At 45.6% G+C, this 14,238-nt stretch overlaps 1 long non-coding RNA gene across 1 annotated transcript; it reads left to right on the top strand.

The window, feature by feature from the left end:
- Nucleotides 1–10,730: 10,730 nt before the first annotated feature.
- LOC125915314 (uncharacterized) lies at nucleotides 10,731–13,433 on the top strand. The gene is made up of 3 exons (XR_007455628.1): nucleotides 10,731–12,182; nucleotides 12,330–12,360; nucleotides 13,333–13,433. It is a non-coding gene; the product is annotated as an uncharacterized LOC125915314 (long non-coding RNA).
- The last annotated feature ends 805 nt before the right edge of the window (nucleotides 13,434–14,238 follow it).

The raw sequence follows: 14,238 nt of genomic DNA, 5'->3' as shown, positions 1-14,238 counted from the left end.
ATTTCTGGATTTATCCTCTAATTTTCTTATCTTTTCTCTTACTATCCATTTTGTCTTGTATTCTCCTTTCTAGGAGCTTTTCTTTGGGTTTAACACTTTTACTGTATATGCCATTTATCAGTTAAAGGAAGTGCTTTTCTATTTCAAGCTTGCTAGGAGTTTTTTTTTTTTTTTAAGTTTATTTATTTTGAGAGAGACCGAGACAGTGTGAGTACAGGAGGGGCAGAGAAAGAGAGAGAGAGAGAGAGAGAGAATCCCAAGCAGTCTCTGCACCATCAGCACAGAACCCGATATGGAGCTAGAACTCACGAAACCGTGAGATCATGACCTGAGCCGAAAGCGAGAACCGGACACTTAACCGACTGAGCCACCCAGGCGTCCCCAGCTTGCTAGGGGTTTTCAATTATGAATCGATGTTGAATTTTTTGGAATATTTTTTTTTGCATCTTTTGATCTCTTAATATGTTAAATTACATTTATTGATTTTCTTTGTTAAATCATCCTTACATTCCTGGCATGAACCCAACTGCAGGATTCAGTCTGCTAGTATTTTGTTTGGGATTTTTTTGCATCTATGCTTATGAGTATAATTTTCCTTTCTCATAATGAGATGGCATATGTCGATATCAAGGTAATGCTAGCCTTATGAGTTGGAAGGTCTCTCTTCCCTTTTCTTTCTGGAAAATAGTTTGTCTAAGATTGGAATGACTTTTTTCTTGTATGTTGGGCAGAACCCCCATTAAAAGCCATTGGCTCTGTGTTTTTGCGTGTATGTGGTCTAATGGGAGAGTTCAGGGAGCAGAATTTTTTAAGCAGTAACTGAAGTTATTTCATTTACTTGTTATAGGACCATTTATATTTTGTATTTCTTCTCGAATCCATTTTGGTGAATTATAGTTTTTTTCCCGGGAATTGGTCCATTGCATCTAAGTTTTCAAATATATTGACAAAAAGTTCATCATTATATACCCTGTCATTTTAATATCTGTATCGGCATCTAATCCCTTTAATATCTAATATCAGTATCTTTGTCCCTTTTACTCATTTTTAATTTGGGATGTTTGCTCCTTCTCACTTTGTTTTCTCCCTAATCTGTCTTTCCAAAGTTTTGTCATTTTATCTTTTTCTTTTTTTTTAATGTTTATTTATTTTGAGAGAGAGACAGAGACAGAGAGCATTGGGGGCGGGGGGGGGGGGGAGAGGGAGACACAGAAACCGAAGCAGGCTCCAGGCTGTGAGCTGTCAGCACAGAGCCTGATGTGGGGCTTGAACTCACAAACCATGAGATCATGACTTGAACCAACGTCAGACCCTCAACCGACTGAGCCACCCAGGTGCCCCATTTTTTTATCTTTTTCAAGAACCAACTTGTGACTTCCAATCTTCTCTATTGTATCCTAGTTTTCTATTTTATTTTCTGCTCTTACCTTTATTGTTTCCTTCCTCATGTATTCTTAGGATTTATTCCCCTCTCTTTCCCATCTTCCTAATTTGATTGCTCACTTCATTAAATAGCGTTTAAGGCTGTAGTTTTTCTTGTTTTTCAAGTTTTTACACATGGCATTTTCATTATTGTTAGTTCTGTATATTTTCTAATTTCTCTTATGGTTTCTTTTTAAAAAAAAATTTTTTTTAACGTTTATTTATTTTTGAGACAGAGAGAGACAGAGCATGAACAGGGGAGGGGCAGAGAGAGAGGGAGACACAGAATCTGAAACAGGCTCCAGGCTCTGAGCTGTCAGCACAGAGCCCGACGCGGGGCTCGAACTCACAGACCGTGAGATCATGACCTGAGCCGAAGTCGGACGCTCAACCGACCAAGCCACCCAGGCGCCCCTCTCTTATGGTTTCTTATTTGACTTGTGAATTATTGAGAAGTGTCTTTAATTTCCAAACAGGTGAGTTTCCTAGTAATATTTTAGTTATTAATTTCTGACAATTTTATTTTGATCAGAGAATGAATTTGTTTGCCATTAAAAACTTTAACAGTGCATTGGCACTTTTTTTTTTATGTCAGACTGTGATGAAATTTTGTAAATATTCCATGTGTGCTTTAAAGAATGTATATCCGGGGCACCTGGGTGGCTCAGTTGGTTAAGCGTCTGACTTCAGCTCAGGTCATGATCTTGCGGTCCGTGAGTTCGAGCCCCGCGTCGGGCTCTGTGCAGACAGCTCAGAGCCTGGAGCCTATTTCAGATTCTGTGTCTCCCTCTCTCTCTGCCCCTCCCCTGCTCATGCTCTGTCTCTCTCTCTGTCTCAGAAATAAATAAACGTTAAAAAAAAAATTAAAAAAAAAAAAAGAATGTGTATCCTATGGAAACCAATTTGACAATAAATTTCATATATTGAAAAAAAAAAAAAAAGAATGTATATCCTAGGGGCGCCAGGGGCACCTGGGTGGCTCAGTCGGTTATGCATCCGACTTTGGCTCAGGTCATGACCTCGCGGTTCGTGAGTTCAAGCCCCTACGTCGGGCTCTGTGCTGATAGCTCGGAGCCTGGAGCCTGCTGGGATTCTGTGTCTCCCTCTCTCTCCGCCCCCTCCCCTGCTCATGCTCTGTCTGTCTCTCTCTCAAAAAATAAATAGACATTAAAAAAAAGAATGTATATTCTTGTCGAATCACTATGTTGTACACCCGAAACTGATTTAATGTGTGTCAAAAATACTTCAAGTTTTAAAAATGTTTATTCTTTCCTTACTGAATACAATTTGTTAGTGTACCCAAGCTTGGAACTGTTATATTTTCCTGGTGAGTCGAACTTTTATACTGTTAGGTTGTAGCTGTCTTTACCTTTAAAAGTGTTTTTTTCGGGGCGCCTGGGTGGCTCAGTCGGTTAAACATCCGACTTCAGCTCAGGTCACCATCTCACAGTCCGTGAGTTTGAGCCCCGCGTCAGGCTCTGGGCTGATGGCTTGGAGCCTGGAGCCTGCTTCCGATTCTGTGTCTCCCTCTCTCTCTGCCCCTCCCCCGTTCATGCTCTGTCTCTCTCTGTCCCAAAAATAAACGTTAAAAAAAAAATTTTTTTAAAGTGTTTCTTTCTATACATCTTTGTTGTCTGATATTACAGCTACACTACCTTTCCTCCAGTTAGTATTTTCCTGATACTGCAAAAAAAAAAACATATTCCAAAAAATTCAAATCTTTGTTTATCCCTTTACTTCCAACCTTTCTTTATCCTCATTTGTCAGTTATTTGTCTTGTAAAGAGCATGTAACTACGTGTTTTTCTTGGTCTCATCTGGCAGTGTTTGTGCTTTGACAGGAGTAGTCTTTTAACTTGTATTATCATAATTGATATGCTTGTTAGATTTCAGCCATAATATCGCGTGCACTTTCTCTTTATTCCACTTTTCCCATGCTTCTTTCACGTTTTGGATCGAAGGTTTTTCTTTTCCGTTTTCTTCCTTCTACTAGTTTAGATGGTAGACATTCTCTTATTTTAGATGCATGCTTACTGTTTCGAAGTTTCTTATCAGTACCTTTATTCCCCTTGAACAACGCAAGGCCACTGGGAGAGGCAAGGAGGGATCCTGCCCTGGAGCCTCCGGAACCCCTCGACTTCAGGCTTCCAAACTTCAGAACTCGGAGACCATGAGTTTCTGTGGTTAGAAGCCCCCAAGTTCATGGGAAGTTGTTCTGGCGGCTCCAGGAAACGCATACAGGTGTCGTTTAAAATTCAGCTTTATTGACACCTATTTAAACTTGCTTGTAATGTGTGCAACATTCCAACTGAAATTTTTAGAAATGTTTTGCGTGCAGACTTTCCCAAGTCAGACCGATTTTTTTCTCCCATTTCTGAGAACAGGTAGTGTTTTGCTCAGTGTTCGAAAGAGCTGAGAGTGGCCCTGACAGGCTTGTGGAGTGGATCTGCGAACCCCCTCGGTCTCAGCGGGGCCACTCTGAGAGCCATCCCCACAGTGGCCTGGGCCTCCCTCGTGCAGCCAGTTCCCTCTTCCTATCCTTCCTTTCCGCAGGCTTCCGGGGGCAAAGCGAGTTGTTTCCCATTTAATTAGCTAGACTTGGGGCACCTGGGTGGCTCAGTTGGTTAAGCATCCAACTTTGGCTCAGGTCATGATCTCACAGTTCGTGGATTTGAGCCCCGCATCTGACTCTGTGCTGACAGCTCAGAGCCTGGAGCCTGCTTCACATTCTGTGTCTCCCTCTCTCTCTCTGCCCCTCCCCTGCTTGCGGTCTTTCTCTCTCTCTCTCTCAAAAATAAATAAACATTTAAAAAAATTTAAATTAGCTATACCTAACTTTTAAAAAATATTTTTATTTTTAAATCTTTATTTATTATCTTTTTTGTTAGAGAGAGAAAGAGAGAGAGAGACAGAACATGTGAGTGGGGGAGAGGGCCAGAGGGGGAGAGAGAGAGAGAGAGAGAGACTGACCCTTAAGCAGGCTCCATGCTCAGCACGGAGCCTGAAGTGGGGGCTCGATCCCGTGACCCTGGGGTCATGACCTGAGCCAAAATGAAGAGTCAGACACTCTACTGACTGAGCTACCCAGGTGCCCCTAAAAAACATTTTTAAATAAAACCAAAAAAGGTTTTATACATAATTTTATATTTACATATTATACATAATTCCAATACATAAAACAGAAAAAAAAAAAAATGAACCATACCAAAGCTGCCATATTTGGAGGGCTCTCCGCCTCACAGGCCTCACTGTGGAGCGGAATGAAATCTTTCTAGTTCCTCCCTCGGCCTCTGCAAGGGAATGTCAGTTTCTCGTTTTAAAAGTTTGCCTAATAAGTGATGTGGAAAAACACCCTGAGCTAAACCAAACCTACCTGGGGACATGACCAGCATTCTAGAATTCTTGCATTCCTCCTCGCCCTATTTCCCCCCAGCACCTGCTTTCCAGCATCTTGGCAGTGTGGTTGTCGAAATCCTGAGCCACAGATGCTCTTTCAAACACCGCCCCCCACCCCCGAACATATAATAGCAACTAAAACACTGATCGGGCATTCGCTGTGTGCTCGAGCCCAGCCTAAGCATTTTACTTGTATTATCTCATCAGAATCTCTCAGAACCCCTTGAGGTGGGCATCAGCATTTCCCACACTTCCCAGAGGAAGGCTGGAAACTCACTGACTACAGGGATTGTGTCTCTGTCCGTAGCTTAATCCCCATTTTCCAGGAGAGCAGCCAACAGTGTGTACATCAGCGGGTGGGGGGCAGCCTGGAAATCATTGCAGTTTATCAAAAGACTTCCCATCATCCCTGCTGAAAGGAAGCCCCCAATCTGGACGTTTCCTTGAAGAGTTCCCAGTCCAGGTGAGACAGAGATGGAAGGGCCACCGGGCATAACAGATCCCTCCCGAAGCAGGTATTTTCTACAGGAAATGTTGTATTTGGTCCCAACAAGTCCTTGCGGAAATGAATCCAAATGGTCAGAAAAATGTGATTTTTCAGGCTTTGAGAAGGAGAACAGGCCACTTTTTCTTAGACCGTGTTTTGGGCCCTTCCTTTTGGTTTTTTTGGGTGGGAGTAAAATATACAAAATCAGAAGGCAAAATGGAAAACTAGGTGCTGGGAAGGAAGCTGGGAGAAGGAAGAAACCCTTGGGAGTTTCTGGATGGCAAAAATCCACCTTCATCACTCGTCCCTAGTCTTGTCAAGGTGCCCATCCTCGGACAACTCGAGGTACACCAAGCTTTCTCCTCAGAGAGCCCCAAGTTTCAGGGCAGGAAATGGTCTTGGCCTGGGTGTCTTTGCCTGAGGGGAGCAGCACGACACTTCCATCCAAGATGCTGGAAAGACAAAGCAGAAGTTCATGAGAAACAGAGGCCCCAACAGCACTGACTGGGAGGTCAAGGCAGAGGGCGGCGGGCAGGGAACTGTCCAACTTGCCCCCCCACCCCCACCCCACAGTGGCGGGTCACCACCTGGTGCACATCTGTGTTGTAGAAATGGAACTCAGTCTGGCCCAAAGGGACAAGTCTCAGGATGCAAACAAGGCATTGAAAGGGAGGACATCAGAGAATTTGGGACTTTCCAGGGTGGAGAGTGTGGGAAGGAATTTGCTAAAATCAGACACACTAGGGAAGAAACCTTACGTATACAGAGAGTGTGGGAGAGATTTGGTAAGGAGTCAAATTTTACCAGGCCCATGTGGGCACAGTCAGAGAGGAAACCAGAAGTCACAGTTCACTGGAAACAGATAGATACAGTCAGGAAATCTTGAAGTATCTGGGGAGTGCAAACATCACATTATTGCTTATTATTCGTCAGAGATACATAAGCCCACACTCTCTGGAGCACCCACGTAGGGGTAGAAAATGGAACAGTGAGCATAGATTTTATCTGTACACCAAATCTCCATGTGGAAAAATACTACAGAAACAGCACAGAGTCTGGACTCCTCAGCCCAGACTCCTCATTCCAGTTGGGAAGAGACTCCCGTGGGCGGTGCTCCCCTGGATGAGGGGAAGGCAGAAATAATGGACAAGAAGCAGGCGGTTTTCGGCCACAGAGCTTCTAGGATGGAGAGCACATGGGGTGTTCTTCTGTAGCCTTGCTCTGTTTGAGATTTCATTGCCACATACCAGCCCTTCCCATGTTTCCAAGGACATTAGGTTCTAATGAGTTTCCTTCTCTCCACCAGCCATGAACTTGACTGAGAAATCTGTCTGCAAAGGCAGAGGTCAGGAAAGGTAAAAACAACACTGACCACAAGCCCAATTCCCCCCTGTAACCTCAACCCCTAAGAAAGAATCTTATGCCAACCTTGATGTTTCTTGAAGACAATAATCCTGTGCAGGGAGAGAAGGGTGGGTTCTGGAAAGAGATGTGCCAGGTGAGGTGAGGGACATTTGATAGCTAGATTTCTTGGGGTGAGTGACCTCCGCCAACACGCTGGGGAACGCCCAGACCAGCGCTGATCTTTATTTGTCCAGCTGCCGACTGAACCTGTCCATCTAGGGGTTCTGTAGGCACATCTCCAACAAGTTTTCCATAGGACTCTTGATGTGTTTCAGCAAAACATTTTCTTATTTCAATCTTCCACTACGCTTTCAGTTTCACACTACAGGCTGAGCCTCACACAGGGCCCCACTCCTATACGTGAACTGATAGGCAAGGATCATGCACAGCTGAGGTAAGCATCGAACATGAAAAGCCAAGAGACTCTTAAAGAAGAGCAAGGTGGGAGGATATCGAGACTAATTATAAAACTATACATATAATTAGGATAATTAGGCATATATAATTAAGAAAGTGTGAGTTTTGCACAAGGATAGACAAATAGACCAAGGAAGCTCTGAAACACCCCGAGATGGCTGGATGAATGGATGAGAGGATGGATGGATGAACGGATGGACGGACAGGTGAGTAGATGAATGGGTGGATGGATAAATGGAAGGATAAATGGGTGGATGGATGGATGGATAGATACCTGATGCCTGACAAAGAGGAATGCAACGAGACATGTAAAAGAAAGTTCACAGCAGTACTATTTTTAATAGCCCAAACTGGGAAGCCCTCAACTGTCCATCAGTATAATTGGCAAGTAATGGTATTTATCTACAACTTATTTCATTGATACTATATCAATACTATACAATATTAAAAATGAACACATTACAGCTATTCACAATAAGGTGAATAATTTAGAAGCATAATGTTAAATAACAAAAGCCAAATACCAAAGAATTCAAAGGGTGTTATTCTATTTGTACAAAGTTCAGAAACTAAACTAGGGTTTTGGGGAATATGTGCTTAAGTGGTAAAACTAAAGAAAAGCAAAGGAAGGAATTTTCAAAGAAGTCAATGTGTGTATAATTAAGATAGTGTGGGTTTTGCACAGGGATAGACAAATAGACCAAGGAAGCTCTGAAATACCCAGAGATGGATGGATGGATGGATGGATGGATGGATGGATGGGCGGATGGCTCAATGGGTGGGTGGATGGGTGGACAGATGGATGATGGACGGATGGATGGATGGATGACTGGGTGGAGGGAGAGGGGTTTGGCTGGGAAGGCATTTGTGGCTTCTGGGGATGCTGGCATATTTTTTCTTGGCCTGGGTAGTGGGTCATGTGTTCTTCCTTCATAATTATATATTAAGCCATACATTTATATTTTATGCCCTTTTGTGTGTGTATTATCTGTCACAGAAGAACTTCTGTAAACATGAAATACCAAAGGAAAAAAATCTAACAAAAGATACGAAAGTGGGAGGAAGGAGAATTGGAGGAAAGGGTCAAAAGGCACAAAATCCCAGTTATAAGGTACTGACCTCCTAGAGATGCAATGTACAACGTGACAACCATAGTCAACGCCACTGTGTGACAGACAGGAAGGTTCTCAAGAGAGTAGATCCTAAGCATTCCCACCGCCAGGAGAAAATTATTTTTCTTTTTTCTTTTCTTCCTGCTTTTCTTTTTATTGTATTTATTTGAGAAGATGGATGTTAGCTGAACTCTACTGTGATCGTTTCACAATATATGTGTCAAACCATCATGCTGTATGTACCTCTTAAGCCATACAGTGAGGTATGTCAACTATTTCTCAATAAAACTGGGGAAAAAAAGGTATGGAAGAACTTTAAAAGAACAATTATTTTTCAAAAGTACCTAAACACATGGTGATTATGGCTGCATAATGTTGAGTATTGTTGTCACTATGGAACTCTACACTTAGAAATGGTTAAGATGGGGGGTGCCTGGGTGGCTCAGTCAGTGGAGTGTCTGGGTCATGATCTTTTACCCTGCGTCGGGCTTGGAGCCTACTTTAAAAAAAAAAGTTAAGATGGGGACTTTTATGTGTATTTTGCCACAATTAAGAAAAATTCCTAAACGCCCTGAGAGTGACCTAAGTACTAGGAGAGTGACCCCATGTGGACATTTTGGAGAAGTCAGTAAAGATATCAATTGTTGGTTATAGCATAACCATGGAATTCTTACTGATTTTTCCCCCTTGGAACTTGACAAGCTGACTCTGGGAGAAGAGGAACAAAATAGGAAGATTTGCTCACCAGACATCAAGACTTACTTTAACACTAAAGTAATAAAGTCAGTGTCTTAAAATAATAAGTAAAGTAATAAAATAAAGTAAAAAATTAAGTAATAAAGGCGGGATAGAAGATCCACAGAAACACCCTGAGCACTCACACACGAGCACGCACAGGGGAGGCACGCTGGTGGCCGGACGATCACTGGGATGCTGGTTTACCAGGGAGTTACGCAAGGAACACATGCGGAGAATGTCAGGACGGTGTCATTCATCAGAGCAGAAAACCAGAAACAACCTGCCGTCCATGAGCAGGTAAGATAAAGAAAGTGTGGTATATTCTGACAATGGAAGGTAGCATAGTAGCAAAAACAGAATAAGTGGGGCTACCCCTATGGCTGAATCTTAGAACTCACGTTGAGTGAGGAAAGCAAGTCACAGATGACACAAGGTATGGTTCAAGAGCTCAGACGCAAGAAAAACTAAAAAAATATATTGTTTAGGGTTGTATAGCAATGTGACTAAAAAAAAACTATTAAAAAAAAACTATTAAAGGGGTGCCTGGGTGGCTCAGTCAATTAAGCGTCTGACTCTTGATCTCAGTTCAGGTCTTGATCATGAGGGTCATGAGTTCAAGCCCCACACTGAGCTCTGAGCTGGGCATGAAGGCTACTCAAAATAAATAAATAAATAAAACGAAAATAAAAAAAAATAATTTTAAACTATTAAAAATGTGAAGGGTTGATGACCGTCCAGGAGGGGTGATGGAGAATTCTGGAAGGGAAGCTGGGTGGGCTGGGGGAGGAGCCTAAGGCAATCACCAGTGATGTGCTGGTTCTCGAATTGGGGGGGGGGCCTAAAGGGCCCATTTACTGTTATAATTTATAACTCACGTCTATGATGCAGACACTCATTAGTATGTGTCAATTATTATGCAATAATAATGGAAAAGCAAGAGAAAAGCGCCTAGACCTGAGCCGTGGGGAATACTAGCTTCTCCAGATAGGGTAGCGCAGAGGGGTGTGCACAAAAGTGTGAGGGGGTGCTGTCAGTGAGGTAGGAGGAGAGCCAGAAACTGCAGCATCTCAGAGGCAAAGAGAAGCTCCCAGAAGGAAGAGGGCGGTCCCAGGTTGTGGCTTCTAAAAGCAGGGCGGGAAGATGAGGACTGGAAAGTGTCCCAGATTTGGTCACCCAGGGGTGACCCCTGGGCTTGGAGGAGCAGTTCTGGGGGAATAATGGGGGACAGGCAGGAGCCACACTGTGGAGAGAAGGACCAGCAGAGGCCTAGGGAAGACAGCCCCTTCCTCAGTGGGGCAGTCACAAGGGCAAGACAAGGCGGCTAACTTCACCCTCCTCTGTACGGGCGCCCCCACCCCCACTCTGTCCCTTCTCCCAGGAACAGCTGGTCAGAGGGGAACACGACTCCAGCTGGACATGCTATTCTGGCCGCAAGGTTGTGACCCTTCGGTACAGCCAGGACTCCTGGGGGGAGGGAAGGGCCTGGTCTCCTGTCTTTATCCTGGAAGTCCGAACCCCGTGGGGACAGAAGGAGGAGGAAACCAGAAGGTAAGGGTATTGGGGTGCCTGGGAAGGACCCTGGGGTCCGGGCCTGGCCTGTAAGGGTCAGGGTCTCTTCCCCAAGCCAGGGGCCACCCTCTCTGGGTCTCACAGGTCTCCCTTCCCTACTCCCTGGGCAGCTGGACACCAAGCAGCCCTTGCTGTGTTCTGCCATGTGGACAGACACTGATTTGATCTCCGCAGACCCAGGTGGCCTGTAATGTCACAGCTGCGGTGCAAGAACTGGCCTGGCTTCCTCCCAGCTGAGGAGGCCACAGCCGGCCACCCTCCCTTTGTTTGTCTTGGGAGGGGCAATTGCTGAGCAAACAGGGAAGGGAAATCCTGGATTCTGTCTCCTCAGCTTGATCAGCCGTTACCTAGGCCCAGAGGCCTCTGGGGCCCCCTCAGGCCCGGCTCCTTCCTGGCCTGGTGTGTGTGGAAAGGAGCTAGGGTGACTGGTGTATAGAAAACCCAGGGCTTGACCTTGGTGAATATTCAGACAAAATAAACCCCAACTCAGGAGCACAAACAGAAGTTCACTGAGCACTTACTGTGTGCCAGGCCCTGGGCTGGGCACCCCACATGTCAGAGCTCTCTGATGCAACCCAGCCACCATAGGAGGTGGGCATCAGGATCTCCAGTTTCCAGAAGAGGAAACTGAGGCTCGGGGTCAGGAAGAGAGGACACTGACAGAGGTGGGATTCCCACTCAGACCTCTCTGACCCCTACACTGTGCTCTGAACCTCAGTTCGGCTGTGGAGCAGTGCAGGGTGGTGAGAGGCAAGGCTTCAACAGGGGCCCTTCCCTTCACCTCTCTTTTTTCTCCCCCAGAGACTGTGCAGTTATCCAAGGCTCCAGAGCCGGCAGGTGGAGCCCTTCCCATGGCTGAGCTCCTGCCCCAGCTGCCTTGGCCCCCATCGGTGGAGGGTGGTGTCCAGGACTCAGACTCATCAGTCCCTGCAGCCGAGTGGCAGAACCAGCAGCCACGAGATGGCAGGGCAGAGGGCCCATCCCCTGAGACCTGGAGGCTCCCGGAGGTGCCTTCCATTCACATAACACCATCCAGTGATGGAGAGTCACCCCCTTGCACCCCGACCCCCCAGCGCCTACGGCTGCCGAGGACCCCAGACCTGGAGAGTCTACCCCAGGACAGGTCAGACCCCGGTGTTGGGACAAAAGAGAGGTGCTCTCTCTCTAGGGACTCGTGCTCGAGGGTGGCTGACACTGTCCAGGTGCAGGAGCTGAAGGTCAGTTGGACTGAAGTTGTGAAATAGGTACACAAATAAAACCAGGCAACTGGGACTATGTGTTGAGACAACTGATTCTGAGCTCTCTGCTCTCAGCAGAGCACCGCCTATTAAGGGGACACCCCTTTCGACACACCCAGTGTTTCTCCTTCCTTTTTTTTTTTTTTAATTTTTAAAAATGTTTATTTCTTTTTGAGAGACAGAGAGAGAGAGAGAGAGGCAGAAAGAGAAGGAGACACAGAATCCCAAGCAGGCTTCCTGCTGACGGTGTGGAGCCGGACATGGGGCTCGAACTCACAAACTGAGATCGTGACCTGAGCCAAAATCAGGAGTCGGAAGCTTAACCAACTAAGCCACCCAGGTGCCCCTCTGGTGTTTTTCAAACTGTGGATCATGACCATTTAAGGGCCGTGAAACCAAGGTAGTGTGTTGCGAACAGAACTTTTTCCAAGCAGAAATAGGGTAGAATTTAAAATACAATGTATGAGGCATAGTGAATAAGTGGGGTTTCCTGCAACTTTTGTGACATTACATATATTTACATATGTATATTATATACATATTACAGGTACTTCTTGTACTGGAGACCAGTGTAAAAGGTATGTCTTGCTGTAGCTCATGGGAAAAAAAGAAAAAAGAAACTTAAAACTTCTGTGAATAAACGTTGCCTCTGGCACAGGGAGACAAGAACTGAAAGTTCAAGGCTGCAAGGGGAAAAGAAGAAAGAACTATATTGGCTCTGAGTAGAAATATCCACTGTGGTTTCTTCTAACAATGGATGCTAGATAAGAGTTAAGGTTTATGAAATAGAGCTCTGTGTATCAGTGTGGAGAAAACTCAGAAACAACGATGATGGAGAAAAGAAGTTGCAAAATGATACAGTAGGAGACTAATCGTGTGTATCTTTCAAAAGACACTGAACAATAGGCTATATTGTTGATAGATGCATCCTGATGTCAAAAAAAGGATGAGAAAGGGCACAGGAGGAACACAGCTTCAGGGAGGTGGGTACCTTGGGGGTAAGACCAGAGAACGGAGGGATGGGCAACTGGGCCTTTGGCTGTGCCTGTAACAGTTTATTTCTTTTAAAAAAGAAAATAAGATCTGAAATGAAAATGGCAAAATATCTACATCTATCGTCTATGGATGGTGGGGATGATGGCTTTATTTTTTTTCCAGTTTGAAATAAATATTCCCTAATCAAAAATTTAAAAGTATTTCAAAAGAAGAAACAGGTAAAGAGAAGTACAGTTGACCTTTGAACAATGGGGGGGTTAGGAGGCACTGGCCCACCATTCAGTCAAAAATCCAAGTGTAACTTTTGACTCCTCAAAAATTTAGCCACTAATAACCTCCTGTTGGCCAGAAGCCTTCCCTATAACATAACAATAAATTAACACGTATTTTGTACGTTACCTGTATCATATACTGTATTCTTACAATAAAGTAAGCTAGAGGAAAGAAAATGTTCTAAGAAAATCATAAAGCAGACAAAATACAGGTGCAGTACTATACTGTAAAAATATCCATGTGTAAATGGATTCACATAATTCAAACCCATGTTGTTCAAGGATCACCTGTATAGAGAATGACAGCAATGAAACAGAGGAGGATGGTGGAAGGAGCGCCTAAGATCCGAGAGAAGAACGCAGAGGAAACAGCAAGTGCAAAGGCCGGGGGAAGGGGTGGGGGGTGGGGGAAGTGTCTGGTGAGCTAGAGGAAAAATGGGTGGTGGGAGGGAATGCAAAAAAAGGAGGAGGCGGAGGTGAAGTCAGAATGGTGACAAGGGCCACCAGGTCCTTAGATTCTGGAGAGATTCTGTGGGTGGAGTGGACAGGGATTGCTGAGAGATTGCATGTAGGTGTGAGGGAGACAGAGGGGTCAGGGAAGATGGAAGTTTTGGGCCGGCCATCCACCAAAATGGAGAAGTGGAGTGGCTTTTGGGGCGGCGGGGGGGGGGGGCGGGGAGATGCTGCAAAGGTGCGGAGAGAGATGGGAATGGAATTTTTTCAAGACTAGGAACAGAATGTCATAGGGAAGGGTGGGGAATGCTGAGGTGCCTCCGGCCAGGAGCTGTGAGGTGGGACTCACGTTTCCGTGTCTTCCTGCAAGGAGCCCGGGACACCAACAGACAGCCCCACAGGGATGGACGCAGGTTACCGCGTCACAGCAGGGCTGTGGCCAACTCTGCAGCCTACCCGCTGCGTGACCTGGGCCAAGCCACTTCCCGTCTTTGAGGAGGGGCTTCCCCATCTGTGAAAGGGCTGCTGTCCCCCACCCCAGCGCTGCCCCGTGGGAAAGCCCCTTACCACACAGTTCGTGGGATCTCCAGGACTGGGGTGACTTGCCCAAGGTCACGACACAGCTAAGAGCCAGGCAGGCTGGATTCTAACTTGGTCTGCTGACGGGGACTGGGATGGAGAGGGGTCCCCAGATGTCGAGGACCTCCTGGGCCAACACTGGGGGGCGGGGGGGGG

This window comes from Panthera uncia (assembly GCF_023721935.1).
Source record: "Panthera uncia isolate 11264 chromosome E2 unlocalized genomic scaffold, Puncia_PCG_1.0 HiC_scaffold_19, whole genome shotgun sequence".
NCBI lineage: Eukaryota > Metazoa > Chordata > Mammalia > Carnivora > Felidae > Panthera > Panthera uncia.
Note: the sequence above shows the minus strand (reverse complement) of the source record. Positions and strands in the feature narration are given on the sequence as shown.